This window comes from Cervus canadensis, chromosome 3, assembly GCF_019320065.1.
Source record: "Cervus canadensis isolate Bull #8, Minnesota chromosome 3, ASM1932006v1, whole genome shotgun sequence".
Taxonomy (NCBI): Eukaryota; Metazoa; Chordata; class Mammalia; order Artiodactyla; family Cervidae; genus Cervus; species Cervus canadensis.
In genome coordinates this window covers 60,570,559-60,598,392 of record NC_057388.1, presented here as the reverse complement: position 1 = coordinate 60,598,392, position 27,834 = coordinate 60,570,559, and the positions used below count along the sequence as shown (strand labels likewise).

The 27,834-nt window shown below is 43.0% G+C and overlaps 1 pseudogene; it reads right to left on the bottom strand.

Annotated features, from left to right (window-relative positions):
- Positions 1-181: 181 nt before the first annotated feature.
- On the bottom strand, positions 182-27,461 carry LOC122437809 (annotated as a pseudogene).
- Between the last annotated feature and the right edge of the window lie 373 nt (positions 27,462-27,834).

Sequence of the window (27,834 nt, the reverse complement as noted above, 5' to 3'; positions counted from 1 at the left end):
TGAGGTGGACAGGGGCTGGACTAAGATCCTACAGCTAAAAAGTGGCAGTGTCTGGATAGAGGAGTTTTATGATATCAAATCAATTACTGATCCTTCCAGTACATGAAATGACTGAGTCAGGCAAGGCTTGTATGAGGGAAATCATTCCCTCCAACCAGCAAGCAATTGCTAAGGGTTTACAGTTGTGGTGTTCTGTGCCATCGGCTGGGGAGCTCACATTAATGAGACCAAAGTTGAGTCCCTTGGCGGAGTCCATCCAGTGTAACACATGGAATGACAGTGTTATGCTCAGGTTATTAAAGAACTAGTTAATTCAACCTCATTTGTTGTGATGGAATTTAACACAATTACCAAGCACTTGTCAATATTAACGAGTCAATCAGGTATATCCCTAGTTGTTTCTGAGTTTAGAGAACAGTGGTCATAAGTCTTCAGAATCTAATTAAAATTAGAACTCTTCTCTCAAAAAAAAAATCACATACACACACACAGGTGCAATATTCCACATGCAATTTTAAGGGAACCATAAACCTCTCAAGCCCCCTGGAAATCAGATTAATATCTCAGGACCTGAATCTTTCTCAACTTACCATATATTTTGAGAGAAATGAGGGTTTTTTAAATGTCAAATATAGTTGGAACTTCAAATATAAATTCTCTATGGTAAGACCTAGAACCACATTGATAGTTTGCTGAGATCAATGGCAAGATTGACTGATCCAAAAAGGCAATGGGTGTCAAAGAACTCAGGTCACACAGAATGGTACAACCTCGCTTGGCAGTAGAGCGTGCTTCAAACCCTGAGGCACTCCTTGAGACTGGGACTGGTTACAATGTGAAAGCATGAAGAAAGCTCTAGGGGTGAACTGAGTCTGAAATCTGGCTCCACCACTTACCAAATATATGACCTTGAGCAAGATACTAGACCTCCCTGAGTCTTGCTTTCCTGATCTTACAATGAGGATTAAGTGAGAGGAAATAAGTGAAACAGGCATACCGTGGACATTCAGTTTTTGCAATTACCAGGTGACTCCCAAGTTTCATTAGGTAGACATTGTAGAAAATTCTTCTTCATAGCAATAATATATTTTTGCTATTGTTATCATTAATTTTATAAAGAAAGAAAATTTATCTGTAAAATGTTTATATAAAATATATGACTACATACCATATATATTATAGTATATTATATATACTATATACAATAGTACATATAATGGCATATACTATATATAATGCATTTTAATATAGTAACCCCCAAAAGTTTCTTATCATTCTCACTTCCCTGTATTTCTCCCACCTTCCCAAACCTTTAGCAAAATCACATGTCTTCTTCTGTGTCACTGGAAGTTAAGGAATGAGATTCCTGAAAGCCCTGAGCTATAGTCTCCTATGGTAAGTTATCAAGAAAAAAAAAATCCTAATGGGCTGGAAAATTTTCCCTGAGTGAGTGAAATTAAAACTTGGTATTTAATCACTCTCAGCAGAAAAGCTTTTTGAAATATAATCTATAAAAATAATAACAATGTGATCATTTATCTGTCCCCTAAGACTGGTAAAAATAACTTGCTTGAACAATTAGAACTGGTTTTAAATTGCTTCTCCCCAGAATTGTTCTCTCTCTCCCTGGTTTTAGAAACTGCACACCTACAGAATCACTGACTGCAGTGCTTCAAGTGCAAAGACTTAAAAGCAACCTTCTCAGCGTGGGGCTCTTACTCCACACCAAGTGAAGTCAAATACTAACATTCCATAAGCCAAGAAAGAATGAGTTCAACACCAAGATCAACAGAAGCATTGCTTTTGCTTGTTCTTTCAGGAATGCTCCTTTAAGAATGCCTGTGAAATAAGAAAACTAAACCAAGATACCCAAGTAGATGGGTGAATCCTATGCCCTTACTGTTAGAGCAGGGGTCAGCAAACAGACCTGCAGGTCAGATCCAGTCTGTTCACCTGTTTTTGTAGAATCCTCAAGCTAAAAAAGTGATTGAGTGATTGAAAAATTCAAAAATTTTCCATTCAAAAGAAGAACATGTAACACATTAAAACTACATGAAATTCAAAGTTCGGTGTCCACAAATACAGCTGGTAGCTCATCTGGTAAAGAATCCACCTGCACTGCAGGAGACCCTGGTTCGATTCCTGGGCCAGGAAGATCCCCTGGAGAAGGGATAGGCTACCCACTCCAGTATTCTTGGGCTTCCCTGGTTGCTCAACTGGCAAAGAATCCACCTGCAATGAGGCAGACCTGGGTTCAATCGCTGGGTTGGGAAGATCCCCTGGAGAAGGGAACAGCTAATCATTCCAGTATTCTGGTCTGGAGAATTCCATTGACTGTATAGTACAAGGGGTCGCAAAGAGTCGGACACCACTGAGCAAGAGGCCAGCAAACAGACCTGCAGGTCAGATCCAGTCTGTTACCTGTTTTTGTAGCAACTTCCAGCTAAAAAGTGATTAAGTGATTGAAAAAGTAAAAAAATTTCCATTCAAAAGAAGACCATGTAACACATTAAAACTACATGAAATTCAAATTTCAGTGTCCACAAATAAAGTTTTATTGGAACATAGCTACACTCATCTGTTTACACATTGCATGTGGCTGCTTTTAAACCAACAGGCAGAGCTGAGTAGTTGTGCCCAAGACTGGATGGCCTGCAAAGCCAAAAATACTTGCTATCCGTCCCTTTAGAGAAAATGTTTGCTGACTCCTAGATGATCGTAAATATCTTACACCTGTCTAGGCTTAGATAACTTCTGGTTCTATTATATTTATTATAAAATAAGTAAATACTATTATATTTGCTATAAAATGACTTATTTACTAAAAAATAAGTTTGATTTATAAAATAAATCACTGATCTGTTTTTAATTACTGGAATGGATTCTAACAAAGAAGGCAGAGCAACAAATGTTTGACGAACGAAAGAAGGAAGGTAAAAAACAACATGCATAAGAGTTTGATCAAGTTATTAGCAAGATTAATTAGGTTAAAATTAATTTCTCCCAAGATAATGCATGAACCTGGTTTCATCCCAAGAAAGTAGAAGAGGGTGAATTCAGTACTTAAATCAGTTCAGAACTCATGGATCGGATAATGTCCTTCAAAATATAACAACTATATATGGAAAAATAAAAATCTGGAAGGAAACTCATCTGACTCAGGTGCTAATATCCTGTCCCCTGATACTCCCTGTATAGGGGCTGGTAACTGTTTCTATGTAAGAGAAAGAATGTTAACAGCTAACACTGTTAAACTAATGTTCACTGGTTTCTAAACATCTAGAAAAAGATGAGACTATATGTAGCATGTGTTATCAAATGTCAGTTTTCTAAGAAAATAACTTTTTATTTGTCATACCAAAGAGAAGACAACTCCCCAGCACTTCATTTGGAATTCTCCAGTCACCCAAGAATTATAAATCCAAATTGTCTCAATAAAAGCATTGTTTATACCCCTCATGGACATCCTCAGCTGTGTGACAACTACTCTAAATTGGGGGGAGGACCCCGTTGCAGTCACATCATCACAGAAATGCTATAGGCAATGAAGTTTCTGAACTGTAGCCCTGCTCTTCTGGCTGAAATTGATACAATCCAGATAAGACTAATGAGTATCTTTGCTGGAAGTAGGAATTGTGAGAGGTGAAGAGAAAGTTACAGGAAATTCCAGGCCCATTTCCAGCCTGAATCTAAAAATCAGCTCCTCACAAATTCTATGAGATGTCCTAGTACCTTACACTACATTCCGTCTTTGTGAGTGAGCTAGCAGATGGGAGTTTCTGTTGCTTGCCATCTTGAATCCTAGCTAATCCATCAAACACAGTCCCTTCAAGGAGAGATGTCGAGAAGAAAAAATAAATAAATAAACAGAGAAAGGGTGGAATGACACTATCATTACCGAGTGCCAACTACGTGACAGGCATTGCTGCTAACCAGGAAATGGTCCCTGCCTTTGAGGACTTTATAAGAAGAGAAAGTCCCGAACAGTCTCTGCAACCAGGGCTCTGAACAAAACAGCAGTCTCAGGAAGTCTGTGTTTATGGAGGCAGCTCCTCTCCAGCTGTCCTAACACCCTTCTCTGCTTCAGTGTGCTTCCACCTTATTGCATCCCTAGAGCCTATTCTTGTTTCTTGTATTAATTAGGCCCAGGGAAGGCAACAACTATCTAAATAAACAGAATAAAAAGCAAAGTGCCTACACACCTGAGGGTCTGAAAAATTTCCCAGAAAGATGCCTCGAAGGCCTAATGCAGATTGGTAGTGGTGATGGTTGAGTTGTTAAGTCGTGACTCTTTGCGACCCATGGACTGTAACCTGCCAGGCTCCTCTGACCATGGGACTTCCCAGGCAAGAATACTGGAGTAGGTTGCCATTTTCTTCTCCAGGGGACCTTCCCAACCCAGGAATTGAACCCCGAGTCTCCTGCATTGCAGATGGATTCTTTACCAGTGAGCCACCAGGGAAGCCCCTAATGGAGATTACAGAATGAGACAATTTTCCTTTGTGATAGAGATGGCCTCCATCTATTTGTCAATGTGTTTTCTAAGTTTACATATCATTAGTGCATTTGTGAAAATGACTTTTCCTACACCTGCCTTCAGTGTCTCAAAAAATCCTTCCATGTTCCAAAAAATACTAGCTTAGCAATTCCCAGATCAATGCTTTCCCCATAATATCAGAAGCAAATTAGAGTAAATTCATTCTTTTTGGCTCTAAGAATTTAGGGAGAATTTTCTGATAGCCTTTGCAGTTAGGAGATTTGGGGAACTGGAGACACTCTGCAGTGGAGGAGCAGAGACCAAAATGAGAGCCTTGAATTTCTTTTTTGTAATCTGGATTATCAAACCTGGATGTTCTTCCCCCCTCAGTCCACCTGGTTTGCCTAGAGACCTTCTCCTCATCCTTGAGGTCTCCACTGATGTCCCAGGTCCTCCAGAAAGCATTTCCTGCCTGCCTCTTCTGGAGGGAGGAGGACACTCCACTTTAAGCCTCCCCTGGACCCCACTCCATGTCTCTATCCTGGAACCACTGCACTGCACCCACACTGCTTGTGTGCATGCTGGTCACCCCACGAGGACATGAGCTGCCGGTAGCATCTTCCATCTTAGCCCCAGCACAGTGCCTGGCACAGAGTAGGCTGAAACATGCGATCAGTTAAGCAGTTAACACAGATGTAACACACAACTGCACAGCTAGGAGATGATGGGGGCAGAAGAGTTATTCTTAGTCATTCCCTCTCTTCATTCCCTCTGGCTTCCTCTGTGATGAGCTTTAGAGCCAACTCATGATAAACATGTTAACAACATTTATAACAAAACAAAAAGCTTCTCTGTTTGCTAGCTGTGTGATCGTGAGCAAGTTGCTTAGCCTCTATGAGTCTCAACTTTTATCTTCTGTAAAATGGAGACGTAGTAACTATTTTACAGGGGATACTGAGTTATACTGAGGTAATTTCTATTAAAGACTTGCCCTCAACCTGACTCATAGTAAACTTTCAATATATGATTGTGTTTTCTTTTTTCAATTTGGCCGAGCCATGAGGCTTGCAGGATCTTAATTCCCCAGCCAGGATTGAATTGACGTCTTTGGCAGTGAAGACATGGAGTCCTAACCACTGGACCACTGGGGAATTCCCATCAATACATGTCATGTTATTTTTAACATCATCAACATCACTAGGACTCTAGGTCCCTGTTGTGTGTATTTCCTGCATAGAGTTCTTGAGATAAGCCATACCCGGAGGCAAGAGGAACAGGCCCAGGGCTCATTCACCATGGGCCCAAGGCTCTGGAGTATCAGTCATCCCATAAGCAATGAAGCAAGCAATGGTTCTAAGCCTCCATCTCTCACCTGAGCAGCAGATCCCCACAGGCTTCCTGAGAGCTGGAATCTGGAGCTTGGATGGGGCCTGGCTCAGCAGGAACCCTCAGGAAATGCTCTGGCACTCTCCCACCCACCACCCCGTCCCCTCCCTGTCCCACTGCACTTCTGTCACTTAGGCATCACTGCATTTAGTGGGCATGTTGTGGCCTTCATCTTCTCAGCCTCCTGGCATGTTTAACTCTGTGAACCACGGTGGCCATATTTAGGGTGTCTTTTGTTCCCTGGGCATCCAGAGTAAAACCTGCTCCTGGTTTTCCCTACAGCTTTCTTGGCCAGTTTCTTCACTGCTGTCATTAACCAGGGAAGCTCTTATGCAAGAACCTCTTCTCACTCTCTTCCCTCTCCACAGAGCAATTCTCTTCACTTTGATAGCTCTGTTAATGACTCTCAAGTATCTAGTTCCAGCCCAGATTGCTTCCCCAAGCAGCAGTGCCGTGTGTGTGTGTGTGTGTGTGTGTGTGTGTGTGTGTGTGTGCCAAGTCACTTCAGTCGTGTCCGACTCTTTGTGACCCTATGGACTGTAGCCCACCAGGCTCCTCTGTCCATGGGATTTTCCAGGCAAGAGTACTGGAGTAGGTGGCTGCATGCTCCTCCAGGGGATTTTCCCAACCCAGGTCTTACATCTACCTGCATTGGCAGGCAGGTTTTTTTACCACTAGCAACACCTGGGAAGCCTGTGAACAGACTGCAAGGATTGTTATAATAATCAAATAAGCTTATATGATGACATCACAATAATACTTGACATTGAGACATTTCTTAATGTTAGATATTGTCCTAATTTTCATTTAATATGTTTTCTGCCAACTTCAAGTAGTAGGAAAAAGCCCTGACTTGGACGGTTTAAATTATAAGAATATTTCTTATTAAGTGCAACATAAATTATTAATTCAGCTATTCAATGAGGAAGTCAGAAAGCCAGGTACTTTGGAACACTGTGTACGTGCATGTGCTAAGTTGCTTCAGTCAAGTCCGACTCTTTGTGACCCCATGGACTGTAGCCCACTATGTTCCTCTGTCCATGGTATTCTCCAGGCAAGAATACTGGAGTGGGTTGCCATGCCCTTCTTCAGGGGATCTTCCCAACCCAGGGATTGAACCTGCATTTTGTAAGATGCTTTCATAGGAGATGAAGACTCTCAGGAAGGGAGTGGGGAAGTTTGACAGGGAAGGGAAAGTAGCAGTAAAGACAAGCTAGTCCTGTGGGCAACAGCAGCTTCATCCTCCACAGGGCACCAGAAGCCAGGGTGAGGCATGTGCCTCAACTGTCAACCAGAAGAAAGAAAGTTTAGGGTTGCTCTCAGAAGGTACCAATTCCCAGGTGTAATCGTTCCCTGGTGTCTGCAGGAGATTGGTTCCAGGACCTCGCCTTCAGATGCTTCAGCATCCTTAGATGCTCAAGGATCACATACAATGTATAGTGTTTGATTATACCTTGCATACATCCTCCCATAGACTTTAAATCATCTCTAGATTACTTATAATACTAATAATAATAGGGAATTCTCCAGGCAAGAATAGTGGAGTGGGTAGTCGTTCCCTTCTCCAGAGGATCTTCCCAACCCAGGGATTGAACCCTGGGTCTCCCGCATTATGGGTGATTCTTTACCATCTAAGCCACCAGGGAAGCCCCATTACTTATGATAATACAGTATAAATGCTATATAAATAGTTGCTTGAGCATGGAAAATTCAAGTTCTGATTTTTAGGAACTTTCTGGAATTTTTTTTCAAATATTTTTGATATGCTGTTGGCCAAATCCACAGATGCAGAACCCATGGAAACAGAAGTCAGACTGTGTTCTTGACTTGTTGAAAAGACAGCAGAGCAAGATCCAGTGGCCAGATGAAGCTCGCAGGCAAAGAAATGCCAGTGTAGCAGTTGAGAGTGGTGAGAGCATGGGACAGAGACAGGGCCTTGACGGAATCTGCTACATTGCTCAAATCAGATTTGCTTTTTATAAAGAAGATTCTAACTCCAGTAAGTCCCCTACATATTAACCTTCAAGTTTCAAACTTTCAAAGATGTAAACACATGTTCCATCAAAATCAGGAGTGAGTGAAATTGCATCTTGCCCTCTGTCTCCTAGTCTGACAATATTTCAGCTCTACCATCTCCTACCTCCTCTCCCTCTCCAGCCAGTAAGTCTTCTTGCCTGTTCACTCGATGCCAGCCCCTACATGCCAACTGTTGTACTGTACTACTGTAAGATTTAAAATCTTTTCTTTATTTTTGTGTTTGTTTTTTATGTATTATTTGTATGAAGAGTATTATAAACCTATTACAGTACAGTACTATATAGCCGATTGTGTTGGTTGGGTACCTAGGCTAACTTTGTTGAACTTACAAACAAACTGGACTTACTAACACATTGGACTTACAAACGAGCTCTCAGAACGGAACCTATTCATATTTAGGGGACTTCCTGTCAGTTGCAGAGAACAGAGTGGGCATTTGGATGTTTTGTTTTCCACGCACACTTTGACAAGTAGAGTGTGCATGTGTGGGGCAAGAAGACTGTAATGGCTAATTTTATGTCAGTTTGGCTAGACCATGGTACCCAGCTCAATGGTCAGACATTCTGGATGTTTCACAGAATGTTTGTGAATATTTGGGGGGGGGAGGGGGGAGATTAATATATAAGTCAATCAACTTTGCGGAAGCTGATTACCTTCTATAATGTAGATGAGCCTTGTCCAATAAGTTGAAGACCTTACTACAGAAAAGACTGACCTCCCCCTAGAAAGAAGGAATTCTACCAACAGACAGTCTTTGCACTCAGACTGCAACTCTTCCCTAGGTCTCCAATCTGTCACCCTACCTTGCAAATTTTGGACTTGCCAAGTTTCTACAATCACATGAGCCAACTCCTTAAAATAAACCACTCTCTCTCTGTGGAGATAGATAGATAGGTAGAGAGATAGAAAGACAGATAAATCCTATTGGTTGTGTTTCTTTGTCTAATACAAAGGCAATAAGAAAGAATTTGGAGAAGATGGGGAATGGATACTAGTGACCATCAAGTAGTTCTCCCAGGAATCCGAGAACCTAAAGGGATCATATTCTACACCTTAAGAAAGGTCTGAATGCCAAACGCAATTTGAGAAGGGTGGCCTGAGCTCAAGAAGTCCTCGACACAATGAGTCTGTGAGGAGATCTCTTTCTCTCCAGGGATCTGACTGTGCTTCTTGGCCCAAGCAACCTCAGGGCACTTGATGACTCCTGAAGACACCTCTAGGCCACCTCTGTTTCCTCATCTGCCTTTAGATTCACACACTTTTCCCCATGGTGAAACAATTAAAATAGTCTTGAATTCACATTCATGCTTTGTTTCAGAACCCCCTCTCTGCTAGGTTTGGAAGGGAACATTAGCCTTGGCCAGCACCTTTCTCTTCTCGAACTTCCTGTAGCCATTGGCTCTTCTCCCTGGGGAGACCTTGAACCTGAGTCAGAAGCCTTGTGTGACAATACAAGGGATTTCACATATGTGACCTCAGGCAAGTGGTTTAATTGCCCTCTTACTTTCTTCTCCTATAAAATGGGTATCAATCTGCCTCCCTTGCAGGGCCCTATAAATACACAAGTTACAAGTCAAAGTGCCTTCAAAAAGACCTTTGAAAGTAGTGTGTGCTAAGTCACTTCAGTCGTGTCCAACTCTGTAGCCCACCAGGCGCCTCTGTCCATGGGATTCTTCAGGCAAGAATACTGGAGTGGGTTGCCATGTCTTCCTCCAGGGGATCTTCCTGACCCAGGGATCGAACCTGCATCTCCTGTGTCTCCTGCATTGACAGGCGAGTTCTTTACCACTGAGCCACCTGGGAAGCCCCTTTGAAAGTAGGGATCATGTTTATTCACTGGTTTGGCACCTTGCATGATGTCAGACATGTAAATTACCATTAGAAGTTATTGAATGAGTTAATGAACAAATGAATAGTGCACAGTGGTCACAGAACTGAGTAAACCTCCAAAAGTACAGTGTTTCCCAAGAAAAAAAGTCAGATTAGAGCTATTGATTCCTCTGCCTACAGCATAGTCTTTCAGTATTCCTCTTTAGACTAAAACTTTGGTCTCCCTTAATAAGCTGGCACTGAACTGGATAAGGTTTCCAGAAATCATAGCAGGTATTTAAGCTCAGTTTAAATCTGACTTCCATTCAACTTTCCCACACCCTCAAAGGCATAATACTTTACTAGCAGTCACTATCATTATGCCTTGTTATCCACAGTGGCTACTATTAACAACTCCCTGCTGTTCCACATGCCAGCCTCATAAACATGAAGCTCCACTCTTCCCCGAGATGGCATGAACATGACTCAGGACAACATGGAAGGGGCCTTTGGGCTCCAGAACTCTGAGATATTCTCCTGATCCAGAGCACTAAGGGCATAGGGAATGGAACTCAAAGGCACCATGGCAGTCCCTCGGGCTGACCTTCCATATCTCTGCAGGAAAGAAAGTCACAGATGTCTTGGGGAATGGTGTGTATGAGCCATGGTTTCTTCTGGCTGCAACTATCTCTGACCTTTATCTAGCACGCCATCATATTACTCAGTCCCTTTGGGTCATCAAGCATGCCTCACACTAGTACCCAGTGCTCAGTAAAGGTGAGGCACAGATGCCTCAATCCTGTTCACAGCAGTGAGTCTCAACAACAACAGCATGCTGAAATCACCAGTGTGATCACAAGCTGATCACATAGACATCATGGCTCACCAAAATAGATTCTGATTCACTGGTCTTGAATGGGGATGGAAAGCTAAGAACTGGTATTTTTTCAAGCTCTCCAGATGATTCCAGGGAGAAGCCACGAATGAGAACCACTACCAGTTTGCAGCATTTATCCCAAACACTCCTAGTCTGTTTCCAATCTGCTGCCATCACAACGTTCCTATCTGGCTCCTGACCGGAGGCCGCGTCTTCCTTGCAAACCCTACCGTGTGCCATTGGCAATGTATCTGGCTTTCCTGCTTGACTCCTGACTTTCTCTCAAGGGCTTTCCTTAGACATATCCTATCAACTCTTCTCAGTTCAGACTTCCTTGAGAGGACTCTTGACATTCTGTGCTTCATGGGGACCAACAGGAAAAAAAAAAAAAAACACTAATATTTTTAAGCTAATATTTATAAGCCAAATCCTGTACTAGTTTGTGTAGCTAATTTCTGTAACAAATATCCAAATTCTCAGTGGCCAGACACCACAATAAAGGTATATTTCTTGCTCATTACAGAGCCCAAAATGCAGAAGGCAGGGAGAGACTGAGGAAAGAGGCAGACCACTGCAGATTACCAGGTGGCAGGCTTAATAAACAAGAGAACTTTCTCACCAGGCTTGTCTTGGGCAGCCGCAAGATGAGTAAGTCTTTACACACACACACGCGCCAAATCTTAAAAGTTTATATAGAGGACTTAACTGGGTTCAGTCACACTGCCATCCAGACAGTCTCAATACTACATTCTATCTTAAAGCTGTATCCTTGGAGAAGCTTCTGAAAATAGGGGAGGCAAGTGGCCAAGGGCAGAGGAGGAGGTGGGGAGCCTCCAACTGCCTGGATCCAGCTCACAGGTCAAGCAGCAGTCACACCTCCTCAATGATTTCCCCCAAGAGCCTGAAAGAAACACTTATTCCTTCTTCCTACATTCCATTAGCCGGAATTAGTCATATGGCCCCATCAAACTGCAAGAGGGGCTCTGGGAAATGAAATTATAAAAGAAAAGAGGGTTTGAGGGACTTCCCTGGTGGTCCAGTGGCTAAGAAAGACTTCATGCCCCCAATGCAGGGGGCCCAGGGTTCGATCCCTGGCCAGGGAATTAGATCCTGCATGCCACAGCTAAATATTCTGCACGCTGCAATGAAGATCGAAGATCCTGCATGCCTCAACTAAGACCCAGCACAGCCAAATAAATAAATAAATATTGCTTAAAAAAAAAAAAGAGGGTTTGGTGAATGGAGATCCATTTTAAACCCTCCCCTCTTCACTATTTTGACCAAATTTTCAATTTACCAGAAGCAGACATAGTCTACACCTCTGCTAAGGGCTGAGGGAAAAATCTGCCCCCAAATCAGAGTTGTAACCTTTTGGTCTGAAGTCAAAAAAAGCACCTAAGCTCACAAGCATGATACAAATTAAAGTTTTGCCCCCAAAAGAACCCCTCTTTTTCATGTGGCCTGATACTGGTATTATCACTTACAGAAGTTTTGAGGGTATAAACCATTTTAATAGTAAGCTGTTACATAGGTGAAAATGGATACAGGTATATGTGTGGCTGAGTCCCTTCACTGTTGACCTGAGACCATCAGAACATTGTTAATTGGCTACATCCCATTACAAAAGAAAAAGTTAAGAAAAAAAAAAATAGCACGTTATAGCTCTGGCATTAGAAAACAGCCCAAAGGATAATTCATTTAGTAGTTGAAAACTGCACCATCTTATGACATATGACTTTTTCCTTTCTGTAACTAGAAAACATAAGTATCTAGAAGTACAATAACATCAGTTATTGATTATGAGGCGGGGGCATAACAAAGAAATTTGGTGAATAATCTTCAGTAGGCCAGCAAAATTTGCACATCAAAGACGCTCGAGGAGGCTCTGAGGAATAGGAGTTATGATAAATACAGAGCAGCCAAGGTTACAACTTGCACGGCAGTAGGTCCCAGATGGATAGCTGTTGAGGGCAGAGTCGGCAGCACCTGCATCTGCATGTGGGGAAGGGAGCGTGGTTTCTTGGGGGTCTAAAACAGCGGCCTTTGGGATCTAACGGTCACCACGTGCCAGGCTCCAGACTAAGTATTTTACCCAGGCATCTACTTTCAAGCCCTCCAATGACACAGAATGGAATGATGGCGTTAGATTCAGTTAGAAGATCTTTCCTACTGTGGTTCTGAAATCCCCGGAGAAGGCAAGTCCTCTCAGGGGCAACCTTGGCAACAGAATCATCAAGAGCACCAAGAGCCCTGGAACCAAACAGAACAGACAGGCAGCTCCAGTGGAGATGTCTGACACCAGACTGGATCCAACTATTTGCTGGAATGACTTTTAATAGAGAGATTCTCCCCCATCTGTTGTTCACTGCTAGCTAAATTCATCCAGGACTTTGTTCCAGCTTAGTGATTTCACTTTCAACAAGACAGCAAATACGTCCCTTATCACCAGCAAACACACACCCGCACAGATATACACAGCTAGCCACACACACACACACACACATATACCCCCCACACCCACTTTGTGTCCTGGATGTGGCCTCTGCTAATGATGATAATGATAAGGATGCCGATGTTTTGGAGAAAATGTCACAGAAAAACAGTTAGTGAGAGTAAAGATATTTAGGGAAAAAGAGCAAACTATCTAAGATACAATGTGGTCACAACCATGTAAAAAATGCACTTCAGAAAGACAGAGGAAACACACCAAAGTGGTAATAATGTCTACAGTCTAGTGCGGGAGTTACAGGTTACTTGGTTTTCCAGAAGCAGCAAGTTCAGGCTTATCCTCCCACCCAGGAACCTTGGTGGAATTTAGTTTCTTCTTTAATGTGTCCTCCAAACTTTTTGCTCTGCCCATAATTAGAGGGAAAAAAAAGAAAAGCATTTTAAAAGTCAGTTAAGAATTCCCTGGAGGTTGAATGGTTAGGACTTGGCACTTTCACTGAGGTAGCCTGCATTCAATCCCTGGTCAGAAAGCTAGGATCCTACAAGCTGCGTGGTGCAGCCAAAAAAATTATTAACTAAAAAAATGAAAAGGAATAAAACAAATAAAAAGTCAGTTGTTAATACAAACATGGGTCTCAAAATTATTCCTGTATTTTTCAGGTTTAATCATTTTTATGATTTTAAAAATATATTAAATTATCATGAGCCATATCAATGACCCATCTGTAGACTGTAAGCTTCATGAGGGCTATTCCTGTTTTATTCATTGATGCATTCCAAACACCTAGAGCAATCCTGGTGCTGAGTAGGCAGTTAATAAATATTTGTTGAACGACCACTTGAATATTCTGGTTCTGACAGAAGAAATATGGAAATTAACACATCAGGCTTCTAAATCAGCCTCCATGAATCAGGATAAACGGTGCATCTTTAACCACCAATTGGTAAAGAAAACTTCATACTCATAGTCTAAAAATTCTTGGGCTCCTCTTCTCAAAGGAGATTCCATTCTTCCAACATAACAGGATCTAATAGAAAAGTCCTGCTACCACATCATCAGTAATGTGACACCTTATTTACTGATATTTTGAAAAACTATTATGCACGTTTGCCATACAAGGCAAGATGGTACCAAAAGAAATAGACTGAAGACTTGGGTGGTGGCAATTCTAAATTATGATCTTGAATTATGAAAACCTCCATGGGTGGGGAAAGCACAAAGTCTCTACACTGACAAGACTGAAATCTCAAAGTTACAAGCAGATTTTGCCAGATGTTGATTTCACTGCTGCCCAAAAACTCTACCAGAGAATCAGACAGTCTGTATTATCATGATAAAAGAAAGCAGTTATAGTTGGCAGCAGGTGGGAGTACTAACGATTTAATACTGAGATGCTTTTGTCAGGTATTTAAGTTACCAAAAGCTATTTTTTTCACTGTGATAAATTCCCTTTCACATTTGGCAACTGAATTTTTAACAAAATGCCTCTCACGCCAACAAAGGGCATTTGAGAGAATGGAAGCTATTGAGTTTCCACTTTCCAAATGAGTTGCCTCTTGACTTAATTATCCTCCCTGTGATTTTGAAGATATCCCTACAAACCACAAAGCATTGTCATTGACACACAGCCTGCAATCAGCGAATGGTTATGGGATTGACTCAAAAATCTGTGACAGCTGAAGCAAATCACAAAGAAAATTGAACTGCTGAAGTATGCTGGAAATCAGGACCACATTTTGGAAACAATAAGAACTGGAAAGGGTAAAAACAAGGTGCTAATTCAGTAATTAAATTGAAAGAAGAGTCAATAGATCCTCATTTTCAACTCCTGTTCCTCGAGGTCCAACCACTGGGACAGACTTTTCCACCTGCAGAAAAGAATCTCGGCCCTCACAACTGTGCCTGTTTCACACATTAAGAAACTGAGGCCAACTGCAGCAAGGCGGACACGTCTAAATGGGGACCAACCTGAAGTCTCCCCAAGTCTCCATCTCCCTCACTAGGCTGCCTGTCTTCATTATCTCACAGGGTGGAAATTTCCAGACACTCCAACCCTTTGGCCCTTCTACTTACTCTTACTTTTTCAATCTCTCCCTTTTTTAATCAAGTTCAGAGAAATAAATAAGCAGAGAGGAGACGAGGGCTAGTTAGAGACCACAGGCAGGCTTCCTTTCCCATCTCCCACGTACAATACAGAACTGTGCCCTTGAACTGTCCTGAGGTTTCTGTGCCTGCAAGAGGAGCCTTAGCCACCTCCCCAGCCTGTCCCCAAGTACATCCCCCAAGTGTCTTATATGGTCCTGGTTCCCATTCACAAAACCGGTCAGTCTCCTCACCCCCATGTCCCCTACCCCCTCACTGACCACCTTCAGCTTCTTGCTGCACAAGGGGAAGTGGAAAAGTCCCAAGTGTCGTGAAGATGACTCACCTAAAGTCAGCAGCCCCTTAAAGGACTGCAGACCCGCCTCCCTGAAACCCAGAAAGACCCTGGAACCACTTAACAGAGACTCTCTTGGGAAGACAGGCGGGAGATTCAGCTGGCTCGAAGGAGTGGCCTGGAGAAAGGAAGGGGAGAAAATGCCAACAATACCCAGAGGCCGAACATTCAAGCTCCACGATCTACTTGCCAGACTCTGACTCATCATCCAGCCTTCCGGCAGCTCACTGTCTAGGTGCACCAACACACAAGTGAACAAATGATCACTGAACAGGATTCATAGACAGAGGGAAGTTTAGGAGATGGAGGGAGGCCAGCATGGGGCTGTTAGTCCAGTTCACAATTTCCTAGAGGAGATAACATCAACACTAGTCTCTTTTTTGAGATGAGTGATAGAAACAGGTGAGCAAAAATGATAAGGTTTTGGCTTTTTTAAAAAAACAACATTGATGTCATTTTCACTGTAAACATACTCATTTTCATCCTACTTCGCTTGTGTTAATGCAGTAAAACATCACAGTGAACAGCACAAGTTGCAAACCTGACCCGCCAAGGTCAAATCCTGGTGCTTCTCTTACTAGCTGTCTGCCGTTGGGCTGTGCCTCAGTTTCTTTCCATGACAGCTGTGAGGACTAAATGACTTAACACTTGAAAGGCGCTTAGAGCTGAGTTTAGCACATAGTAACTATGCAACAAATATCAGCTTCTGCTATCGTGTCATTACTTTGTTTTCACACTTTATGCACTTCAGTGCACTTTTTGCCCAGTAACCTCTGAAGGGTAGGAAGTCATAGGTAAAGCGATAGAGAGGAAAACAGGTTGTCCTCACAACTAATCAGCACAGTTCCAGCACCAGAACTTCTGATGGTCCATGTTATTTCCAGCACTTCACAACACTTTATAAAGTTGTTTTAAAACCCTGAATTCTGATGCATGAAACAGGGCACTCAAAACCGGTGCACTGGGACAACCCAAAAGGACGGGATGGGGAGGAAGGTGGGAAGGGGGTCTAGGATGGGGGGACACCTGTGACTGATTCATGTTAATGTATGGCAAAAACCACGACAATATTGTAAAGTAATTAGGCACCAATTAAAATAAATAAATAAATTTTTTTAAATAAATAAAAAGAATCCCCTCCAAAAAAAACACAAAAAATAAATAAAACCCTGAATTCTTAATGCAACATTGTAAATCAACGATACTTCAATAAATTTTTTTAAAAGACTGAACTCTTGGATGAAAGTTCCTTTAAAAGTCTTAATTTTAATCCCACTACTAGGCATACACCCTGAGGAAATCAAAATTGAAAAAGACACATGTACCCCAATGTTCATTGCAGCACTATTTATAGCTAGAACATGGAAGCAAGCTAGATGTCATTGACAGATGAATGGATAAAGAAGCTGTGGTACATATATACAGTGGAGTATTACTCAACCATAAAAAGGAACGTATTTGAGTCCGTTCTAATGAGGTGGATAAACCTAAAGCCTATTATACAGAGTGAAGTAAGTCAGAAGGAAAAAAACAAATACCGTATATTAACGCATATATATGGCATCCAGAAACATGGAACTGATGAACCTATTTGCAGGGCAGCAGTGGAGACACAGACACAGAGAACAGACTTATGGACATGGTGGGGGCGGGGGTATATCGGAAGGAGAGGGTGGGGTGTATTTAGAAAGTAACATGGAAACATATAATTACCAGACATAAAATAAATAACCAACAGGATTTTCTGTGTGACTCAGGGAACTCAAACCAGGGCTCTGTAACAACCTAGAGGGGTGGGATGGGGAGGGAGCTTCAAGAGGGAGGGGACATAGGTATACCTATAGCTGATTCACGTTGATGTTTGTAGAAACCAATACAATATTGTACAGCAATTATCCATCAACTAAAAATAAACAAAAAAAATTTTAAAGCCTTGATTTTCACATAAACGAGGGGAATGGCCCTAGAAGACAATGGAACTGTCAACATTCAACAGATTGGAGGACTTTACCTCTAGGGTTAATTTGGGAATACTTAAAATCCAAAAGAATGTCTTTCTGAGTGTGATAAAAATCCCTCCAAAGTCTCATGCGGTTTCTATGTTCAACATACTCCAAACTGCCACAACCCACAGTACAAGAAACCTCACTTCAGAAAACACGGGCCCTCCCTACCGGGCGCTGCCAACACAACTGTGCTTACCGCCAGCAGAGCTGGAGGGTGATGTGTGCTGGTGGGACCCTTAGCACCTGCTGGGGTGACACTCCCCACCACACCCCACTGGTCTCTTCTCACCAGGAGGAAAGCACACCCCACCTGTCTGGCAGAAGTGACCAGGGCAAAGGGCATCGAGCACAGAAACAGGAGTAAAGGTTAGAAATCATGAAGGGACTAGCCATGAGGACATTAAAATGGACCACGTTTGCTTGGATACTTTCCCACTGAGAGAGACAGCATGGCGTCCTACATCGTGGCCTTCTGGTGGCCAAGATATCTGCAGGAAACGCTGTACTGCTTTGGTAAACAATCAGGAAACTCCCGAGAGACTGGTGGCTGGTTCAGTGCAAATGACTCGGATCTAAGGTTCAGAAGAGCTGGATTGAAACCCTAGCTTCTCCATGGCTGAAAAAAGCATTAGCACTCTGAGTCTCGATTTTTTTCCTCATTTCACTGAAACTGATAGCACTGGTCACTTCTGTGTTCCCTTAAGCTGTTGCAAGAGCAGAGGAAAGGAGAGCCATTTGGAGGATTTTGCACCCGGTCAGTTGCACACAGCGAATGGGGCTCACCTTGCTCTCCTGCATCTTCAGGTTTCTCCACGGTTTCCCCGGGGCTGTGCTGCTCTTCTTCCACCGCTCCTGTCTCTATCAGCAAAGAAAAGAAACATTCCCAGTCAGGCACCTGAAGGTAAGCAGAGGAACCCATCCTTGGGGATGTCTCTGGGGTGTCCAAGGCAAATGACTAGTTCCTCTGCCTCTGCTTTTGACTTGGGCTCTTCCTGCACTCCTACGGCCAGCTCCCTCCTGGCTGACCAGGGACCCTCCTCTACACCCTAAACAACTCGTGCTTTGCTACAGACCCTTTTTATCTTCTCACTCTCCAGGTGACATCGTCTGCCCCCTTGGGTGCTGTTGACTCCTGTCTCTCCAGCCAGCACACGAAGGGACTGAGCCATCTGAGCAATGGGCGGGCCAACCCAGGAAAGGAACCAGTTGGAAAAGCAAGAGGAGCTTCCTCCAGACCCTCACAATGATCCCCACAAATCATTCTGCAGAAGGCAAATACTCCTGCATCTGGAGAGCGTTGGTCCAGAGGAGGCAGGAATGGAAACACAGGACAAACTTCACTATAGACTGTTACTTATATGTGCCACAATTCAGTGAGTAGTTATGACGACTCCCATTTTTCAAATGGAAAAATGAACTCCAAGAGGTTGAATAATATGCTCATGGAGCTCATAAGAGGCAAAGTCAGGATTTGAACACGGGTCTTCAATGGGGGTCTAGCATACTTTGCTCCTTCCCACAGCCACCCCACTGGGTATGATGGCCACAAAGTTAAGTCCCTTCTAAAATGAAAATGGTCCTACAGAAATTTTTCTTAAGATGGTGTTTAATTGCATGTATTTTATGATTACAAAGCATCTTCTCTGTTTTGTATAGTTTTTATACCTCCTAAGCATAGATAAATAAATTATACATCTTATTATTCCAAAATCCAAATGAACAGAGTGGGTAAAATATCATCCAGAACACCATGGCCTTGGACACAGAGCAAAGTTTCCTTGTCCACAATTCATACAACTTGTTATTTTAAGTCAATTCAATAACTGATAATTTTCCAAACAGTTAATCTTCAACCTGCTAATTGGCAGATTATTGACAGATCCTCATCTGTAGTGACACTCCGTAAAATTCAAAAATTTGGGATTTCATTGAGACTACCCAAAGTATTGTAGATTTTGAGAATGACAGTTGCTGGTGTATTGTGAATTTCAAGTATCATGGATGTCACAAACATCAAAGATTTTGTAAGCATAGAATGGGGCTTTGTTGTCCAATGCATTTTCAGACCAGTCTGCTACTTTTTTCTCATCCTCTTTGTTAATGGGTTTGCTTTCTTCATGGAAGAGAAGAAAAAGGTGGAGTTGAAGGCAGTATGCAAGTACTGTTCTAGAAATATTGTCACATTTGTACATGCCTGCCTTCCAAGGTCATACACACACAAACACATACATCCAGAGTCAGTAGACAATATACATTCACACAGTAGATGTTTCATCCAAATGTTAATTTTCACATATCTTTGTCAATTTAAATATGTGTAAGGAGAATCCTACCATACCTATAACAATTTCTGGAAGAAAGAAACTTTGAGTACAGAAGCATTTCCTAAGCACCAACTAAGCCACCAGTGCTCTGCCTCATACTGTCACCCCAGAGCTCCATCACTGACACCCACATCGCCATCCAGGTGGGTGCCATAATCCCCGTTTACAGAAGAGGAAAGTGAGGCTCAAAATAAAAGGTGTGCCACAGGTCCTAGATCACTCACTGCAAAGTGAGATTCCTCATTCAAACCAGATCTGTCTTGCCTAAAGGTTATAAATTTTGGAATCAGGGGAAGACAAGAAATAAATTTCAGACAGTCCTGATTCTTCGTCTACAGCAGTCCTCATCTTCCTGCTCTGATCTATTCCTATCAGCTGAAGAGCAATTGTTCAGTAACAAAAGAACAAAAACCTCAAAGAGAATTATGTCAACCTGCATCACTGTGCAGGCCCTAAAAAAGGCAAATTAATACCCTTCCCTTCTTTGGGGAAGCTGCTTTTCTTTTAGCAAAATCATGGGGCGGAACTGTGCTTTATTAGCTTGGCTTTCATTTGCCAGAAGACAACACAGGTGAGTTCCAAAAGGAAAAATAATTCACAAAAGACAAAGTGACAATGGATGTGAGAACAGGAAGAATCAAGGGGTCGCCATCTCTCAGTCATTGTATCAATAATACTACTTTTGGATGCTATGGAAATGTCACCATATCATGTTAATTTCTCCAGAGCACATAAAATGAATGTCCCAGAGCTACAGACCATTCCTGACTTCCTGCTTTCTCTTCAAGTACATCGTTCAATAATTAAAATCTATTATATTCCTAAAGCAAACCACTTAATAACACCTCAGCAGACATCAGGGAAGAGAGAAATGGAATTTTGATAGTGGGTCTCCTACTAAATTGAAATGAAATCAGCTTAATGCTAATTATTTTTCACATTCAGTTTCTATATTTACCAAATGGCCTAACTTTTGAAGTCCCAGCTGAATTAACTATTAACTTTCCCGAGCTATCAACACTCAGCTAACCCTTCAAGCCCTATTTAACCCCCTATCAGTTGTTCAAATCCCCTTACTCCCGCCCAATCACTCCCTTCTCTACTTCTATGTGTACTTTTGCTCATATAATTAGCATTTAATATATATATTTAATGCATTAAGTGTGTATCATACATGTGCCAGGTAATAGATAGGAACTGAAAACAAAATGATTACTAATAATAGCTGAATTCACTGAATGCATACTAAGCAGATATTGTTCTAAGTGCTTTTGTGTATATGAATTTATTTAGACCTTGTAAATGTGACCAATTCTACAGATGAAGCAAACTGATTCACTTAATAACTTACTCAGGATGACTCAGATTGTAAGTGATGGAACCAGAATTTAGACCCAGACAGCCTGGCTCTACAGCCCTGGAAATTAATCACTACAACTGCCTCTCCAAGTTCACATTCCAGGGCCTCAGAATCGAATGAAAGACCCACGTGGAATCAGAAGATGACACAGAAGTGTCCTATGATTGAACATATCAAGGAAGGGGGACCAATAAGACTGGGAGAGTCTAGAAGGAATGTGTCAGGAAGGGCCAGAGGGTGGTGATATTCCAGGCATTTTTAACAGTTTAGTAACTGACACTACACCTAGATCTAAATTTCTCCTAGGGCTGAGTACGGTTGTGTGCCATGCTAAAGTTGTTTCAGTCGTGTCCGACTCTTTGTGACCCCCTGGACTGTAGACCACCAGGCTCCTCTGTCCATGGCATTCTCCAAGCAAGAATACTAGAGTGGGTAGCCATGTCCTCCTCCAGGAGATCTTCCCAACCTGGGATTGAACCCACGTCTCTTACGTCTCCTGCACTGACAGGCAGATTCTTTACCACTAGCACCACCTGGAAAGCCCACAGTTGTGTGATATCCTAAAAAATAATTTTGCCTGGGTGCATAAGGAGTGGTAAACCAGTCCACCAGGGCAGAAATGGCCACAGTGGAAAGGGCGGTGGGGAGCGCTGATTTGTATTTGCAGATTTCCTTTGCCAGTTTCTATGGGGTGAATACTCCCACCATAGCAGATTTCAAGCTACCGACCAGACGTCACTGAACTCGTTTGGGATGAGATGGGTTCTTTGGACGTCACGTGCCGGTTTGCGCTGGCACCAGCACCACTCTGTGAAGTCCCTCTAGTGAGTACCAGAAGCTGAGGGAGCCACGAGGTCAGTGGGTACAGAAATACCACCCCCGACGGAGAGAGGCTGAGGGCACTCAGGAGGGCAGGAACACCTGCTCGGTCTCTAGCAGACGGCAGCTGCCAGGATGGTACATGAGTGTTAAGGCCCCCACAGTAAACCGAGGGGAACGGGGGTATAAGCCACAGACACAAGGCAAGGAGCCCCGAGGAAAACAGTAGCACCAGAAGAGAGACTTGAGGTGAACACCACGCCCAGTCAGAAGAGGAAACACCTGAGTTCAGGTAGGCACAGCCTTCAGGCAACATCCAACCAGGTTTTGAAGTCAAAGTACAAAATTCACAGTGCCTTCTCTGCCAGCTCCCCTTCTAACACATCTAAGTTCCTCCCAGGGCCTCCTTGAGGCTCTCAGAGGAGGACCCCGTGTTGACCTCCACTGCAAGGCTTTCCACAGCACACTGTAATTATCCATGGAGATGCCTCCCACTAGGCTGGGAGCCCCTGCAGGCAAATAGCATATGATGCTGGCAAATCAATAGGCCAAATCTGGCCCACCACCTGCTTTTATAGGGTAGAGAAGCCAAAAATGGTCTTCGCATCTTTGAATGGTTGGGAGAAAAAAATCAAAAGAAAAATAATATTTTATAATACATGTAAATTATGTGAAATGCCAATGTCAGTATCCATAAACAAAGCTTTATTGTAACACAGCCATGTCCTTCATTAACGTATTTCACACTACCATATGGCCCATAAAACCTAAAATGCTTACTCTCTGGTCCTCCATAGAAAAGTTTGCCAACTCTCAGCACGTAGCATGCTCTGAGAAAGGAAACATTGAATCAATGCTTGATTAATGATTATCTGACCCTAGATGCATCCCCAGCCATTTTTTAATCTCATAACTATCCAGATTTTCCTGGTTGGAGGACCCTGCTCACCCAGCAACCAGCGTTGTTTTCCAGCTCCCCCAAGCACTCTGCTACTAGTGAGAACCCAAATGAATCTTCCCAGATTGGTTGCTTCCAATCTGTCTGTATAAGGATTTCCAAATCTGTATTTCTGTGGAATTTGACTAGGAGTTCTATTTTCAAAAAATACATATATATATTCTACAACTAAATTAGCTTAATAAATGTTGAGCTACAAACCGGTGCTGTGACAACCTAGAAGGGTGGGATGGGGTGGGAGGTGGGGGGGAGGTTCAAGCGGGAGGAGACGTGTGTATACACCTGTGGCTGATTCATATTGATGTAGGGCAGAAACCAGTGTAACATAGTAAAAGAGTTATCCTCCCAAGTGGCGTTAGTGGTCAAGAATCCGCCTGCCAATACAGGAGACACAAGGCATGGGTTTGATCCCTGGGTTGGGACGATCTCCTGGAGAAGGAAACGGCAACCCACTCCAGTATTCTTGGATGAAAAATACCATGGACAGAGAAGCCTGGCGGGCTACATACAGTTCACAAGGTGGCAAAGAGTCGGACACAACTAAGCACACATACTCCCAAAAATAAATATAAAAATAAATAAATGTTGAGCTAAACATGCTTCTTCAGCACAGAATTCCACACAGCCTTTAAGATACTCATGTTCCCTGTGAAACTCCAAGCAACATTTCCCAAACATTTGCCCTTTGAAATCTTTTTGTTGGCAACTGTTACTCAGAGTCCTCTCTGGGAATCCAATTCTAAAGGAAGTAGAGATCTGACAAATATATGGTCATCAAGGCCACATGGAGAGCTCATTGTTTTTTATGGTATATCCCTAGAAATGGACACACTTCTGTTTTTAATATTTATCTATTTATTTACTGCTGCACTGGATCTTAGTCGCAGCACACAGGACCTCTGATATTCAATCAGTTGCAGCATGTGGGATCTTTAGTTGCAGCGTGCAAACTCTTAGTTGTGGCATGTGGGATCTAGTTCCCTGACCAGGGATCCAACCTGAGCCCCCTGCATTGGCAGCATAGAGTCTTAACCACTCCACCACCAGGAAAGTCCTGTGAACTCACTGTCACAACCCAAGTTATTTGGCTTAGCCATGACCACCACTCCCTGTCCTTGGCTGTGGGGAGCATAAACCACCTGGAGCCACACCCCGCATCACCCTGGAGAGAGCAGTCACCGCTCCGCCACCCAAAGATCCTGCCATTGCTGTCACCTTCAGTGTTAACTCCCTCCACTCCTGCAGGGCTTTGCTGAAATGTCACCTTCTCAGCAAGTCAGTTCATTTCAGTCGCTCAGTTGTGTCCAACTCTTTGCAACCCTATGGACTGCAGCACACCAGGCTTCCCTGTCCATCACCAACTCCCAGAGCTTACTCAAACTCATGTCCATTGAGTTGGTGATGCCATCCAACCATCTCATCCTCTGTCGTCCCCTTCTCCCACCTTCAATCTTTCCCAGCATCAGGGTCTGTTCAGATGAATCTGTTCTTCACATTAGATGGCCAAAGTACTGGAGCTTCAGCTTCAGCATCAGTCTTTCCAATGAATATTCAGGACTGATTTCCTTTAGTACGGACTGGTTGGATCTCTTTGCTGTCCAACAGACTCTCAAGAGTCTTCTCCAACACCACAGTTCAAAGGCATCAATTCTTCAGTGCTCAGCTTTCTTTTTAGTTCTACTCTCACATCCATACATGATTACTGGAAAAACCATAGCTTTGACTAGACGGACCTTTGTTAGCAAAGTAATGTCTCTGCTTTTTAATATGCTATCTAGGTTGGTCATAACTTTTCTTTCAAGGAGTAAGCATCTTTTAATTTCACGGCTGCAGTCACCATCTGCAGTGATTTTGGAGTCCAAAAAAATAAAGTCTGTCACTATTTCCATTCTCGGCAAGGCCACCCTATTTAAAATTACAATCTCTCCCCACCCAAGATTCTGGGTTTTTCCTTAACTTAACTACTTTTCCCCCTAACACTTATTTCCTTCTAACAAGTTATGTAATTTACTTCTTACTGTGTAAGTTCCAAGAAGCAGAGACTTTTTATCTATCCCCAGTGTGTCCCAAGCACCTAGAGGAGTGCCTGACACATAGCAGACATTCAATAACTATTTGTTGAAGGATTAACTGAGTGAATAAATGATTATAGCCTCTGATTCCCCCTCCAGTATTGTACCCACTGGCTTTGCATCCAGGATCTAAGAGATAACAAAGGAGGGGCCAGATTGTGCAATGGTTAGAAGATTTGCTTTCACTCTGAGATGGGGAAACATTAGAAGGTTTTGACCACAGGAGGGAGATAATCTGACAGCATCCTTAGCCCAAAATGCTGGGAAGTGAATCCAGTAATTCAGATAAGAGATGATGGTGGTTTAGATCAGGAAGGAGTGGAAGTGCTGAGAAGTGGTGAGAGTCTATTATAACCTAAAGGCACAGGCAGCTGAATTTGTTGGTAGGGAAGATGTAGTGGAAGGAGAGGGGGTAAAAAGACTCAAGGATGACTCCAGAATTTTTGGCCTAAGCAACTGGAAAAATAGAATTGCCAAAAACAGAGATTAAAAAAAAAAAAAAAAAAAACTGCAGGTGAAGTAAGTTTGGAGGAAGCAAGGGCAGGCTCCTACCGCACTCAGAATAAACCCAAATGCATAACCACAGCCTCCAGGTCCCTGCATGATCTGGCTTCTACCCACCTGTCCAACTTCATCTCACGCCAGCCACACTCCCCGTCTTTCACAGGGCTCCAGGCACACCAGCCTCCTTCACTGCCTTGAACAAGCCAAACTGTCTGCCACTTGAGGGTCTCTTTGTATGCTGTTCTCTCCGCCTGAAACACAACCCCACTCTCCACCACTCCACCTTCCTGCTTTAACCTTTCAGGTCTCAACTTACAAGTCACCCCTCAGGTGGGAACGCTTGCCTGACTTCCCAATCAAGAGTTTATTTCCTCTGCAGCACCTACACATCTGTCCATCTTTTTTTTTTTTTTTTTTTACCTTTCAAATACACTTTTATTTTCCTTTTTCCTCCTCACATACAGAACTTTCCCACACACTGGATTTCTTGCAGCTATAAAGTCATTCGATATTGGTCAGGTACCATTTTATCCCTTAAAACCTTGCTGGCATCAAAATATGATAGTTAACCAGTGTTAAATCTATAAAATATTTACATAGCACAGCACATTTAAGCTTTAGACACTTGGCAATTAAACCACATAAAAACTGGACAAGACCCCCAACCTACATGTTTAGAATCAGATGCTCACAGTCCCTGTCTGGTGTCTGTACACGGTTCAAAAGGCAGCAGAGGCAACAGGCAGTTACTTAGAAGGACATGGACCACTATTATTGGGAAGCACATTATGTTATCCCAGTGTCATGCACCACTTCACCTTTCTCCAAGGCGGTCTCATAATTCTGGAATGGCAGGTCCCGCTGATACAAAATGAAGACAGACAACACAACGTTTACTCTGTGGAGACATCCTAACTCCTACTACGAATGCATGGTGATCTTGAATGCAACTGGTCCTAAAAACTTGTCACGGTCATTCTGGGTTTTTAGGTTGGGTGATCCATCAATCTTGCACTCAACCATTACTTCTTTTGTGTCGCCATCACTACCAAAGCTGAGCTGGATGGCAACTAGTGGCTGCAGGCAGCTCCCATACAGTTTTTTTCCATAAAACATGGAAACTATTTTAAATCTATCGTTCCATTGGGAGAATAAGTTGATAGAACTTCAGTGCTTTCACTCTTTCCAATACAGTCTATCCTTGGTTCTTGTTGAGGCTTTAATCCAATTATTCTGTTCATTTTCACAAGAATACAAGGGTTTCTTGCTTGGTAGCCAAACGTGGGATCATCCACACCACTGCATGCTTCAAGAACGGCAAGAGGAAACTGACATGCTGTGTATTCTAGACCCTTCTGCTCAAAAAGTTTCCACTGGTACAATCTGTGAGAGTCTTCTGTTCTTCTAAGCCATATGGCTTTAGAAATTTCTTAAGGTCATCAACGTACCCTTGATAGGATTCTGAATCAGACAGGAGGAATGAAAAATCCAACACCAACACTGGTTTTGGAAAAACCTAAAGTCCTGGACTAGGACCCTGGTCACAATATTTTGGAACCTCATCGTTCAGAGTCTGAAGCATGGTCCACATTATGAACGAAGAGTGCAGCCAGGAATCCATAAAAGACCAGGTAGAAGAGCAAGATCAAACCCCAGCTCTTGGCGGTGCACCCCAGGAACTCTCCGGAGGTCCGGTTGTAGATGAAGAGCTTCCACTCGGCCAGGCTCTGGTTGAAGTCCTCACGGTGTGCGTGCCGACTGCTAGGGGAGCGGCGGCCGCGGGGTTGGAAGCTGCGAGGAGCCCCGAGGTGCATTCCGGCTGGAGCGGCGCCGCCCGGCGACGGAAACCGCGCCGCCGCGCCGCCGCTCCAGCCCGACGTCTCCCATCTTCTTTCTTTATTTAACTTGACTATATCTTGTCTTCTCCACCAATTTATGAGGTCCATGGGAGCAAGGACATGACTGTCTTTGTCACAACTGCATACCAAGTGCCTGGCATGTAATAAGAACTCAATAAATGTTTATCAATTGGTTGGTTTGAAAAATAGTGTCCATATCTGGAGGGATCTAAGCTAAGCAGGCATTTGTCACTGAGGAAAATAGAAAAAGCAAAATGTTGTTAGATGCTTGGAAAAGAAGCATCGTTCATTCATCACCTTAGTCACTGTTTACTGAGCATCTCCCATTGATGGAATAAGCCCTTTGTACTCTGCAAGAGAAAGCACAGTCGCCTTCCCTCTCAGTACTGATGAGCTTTTAGTCTGGTACGCTGACCCCGCGTGGTTCTGAGCCTCCTGCTTTCTTCTTTGACCACTTTAT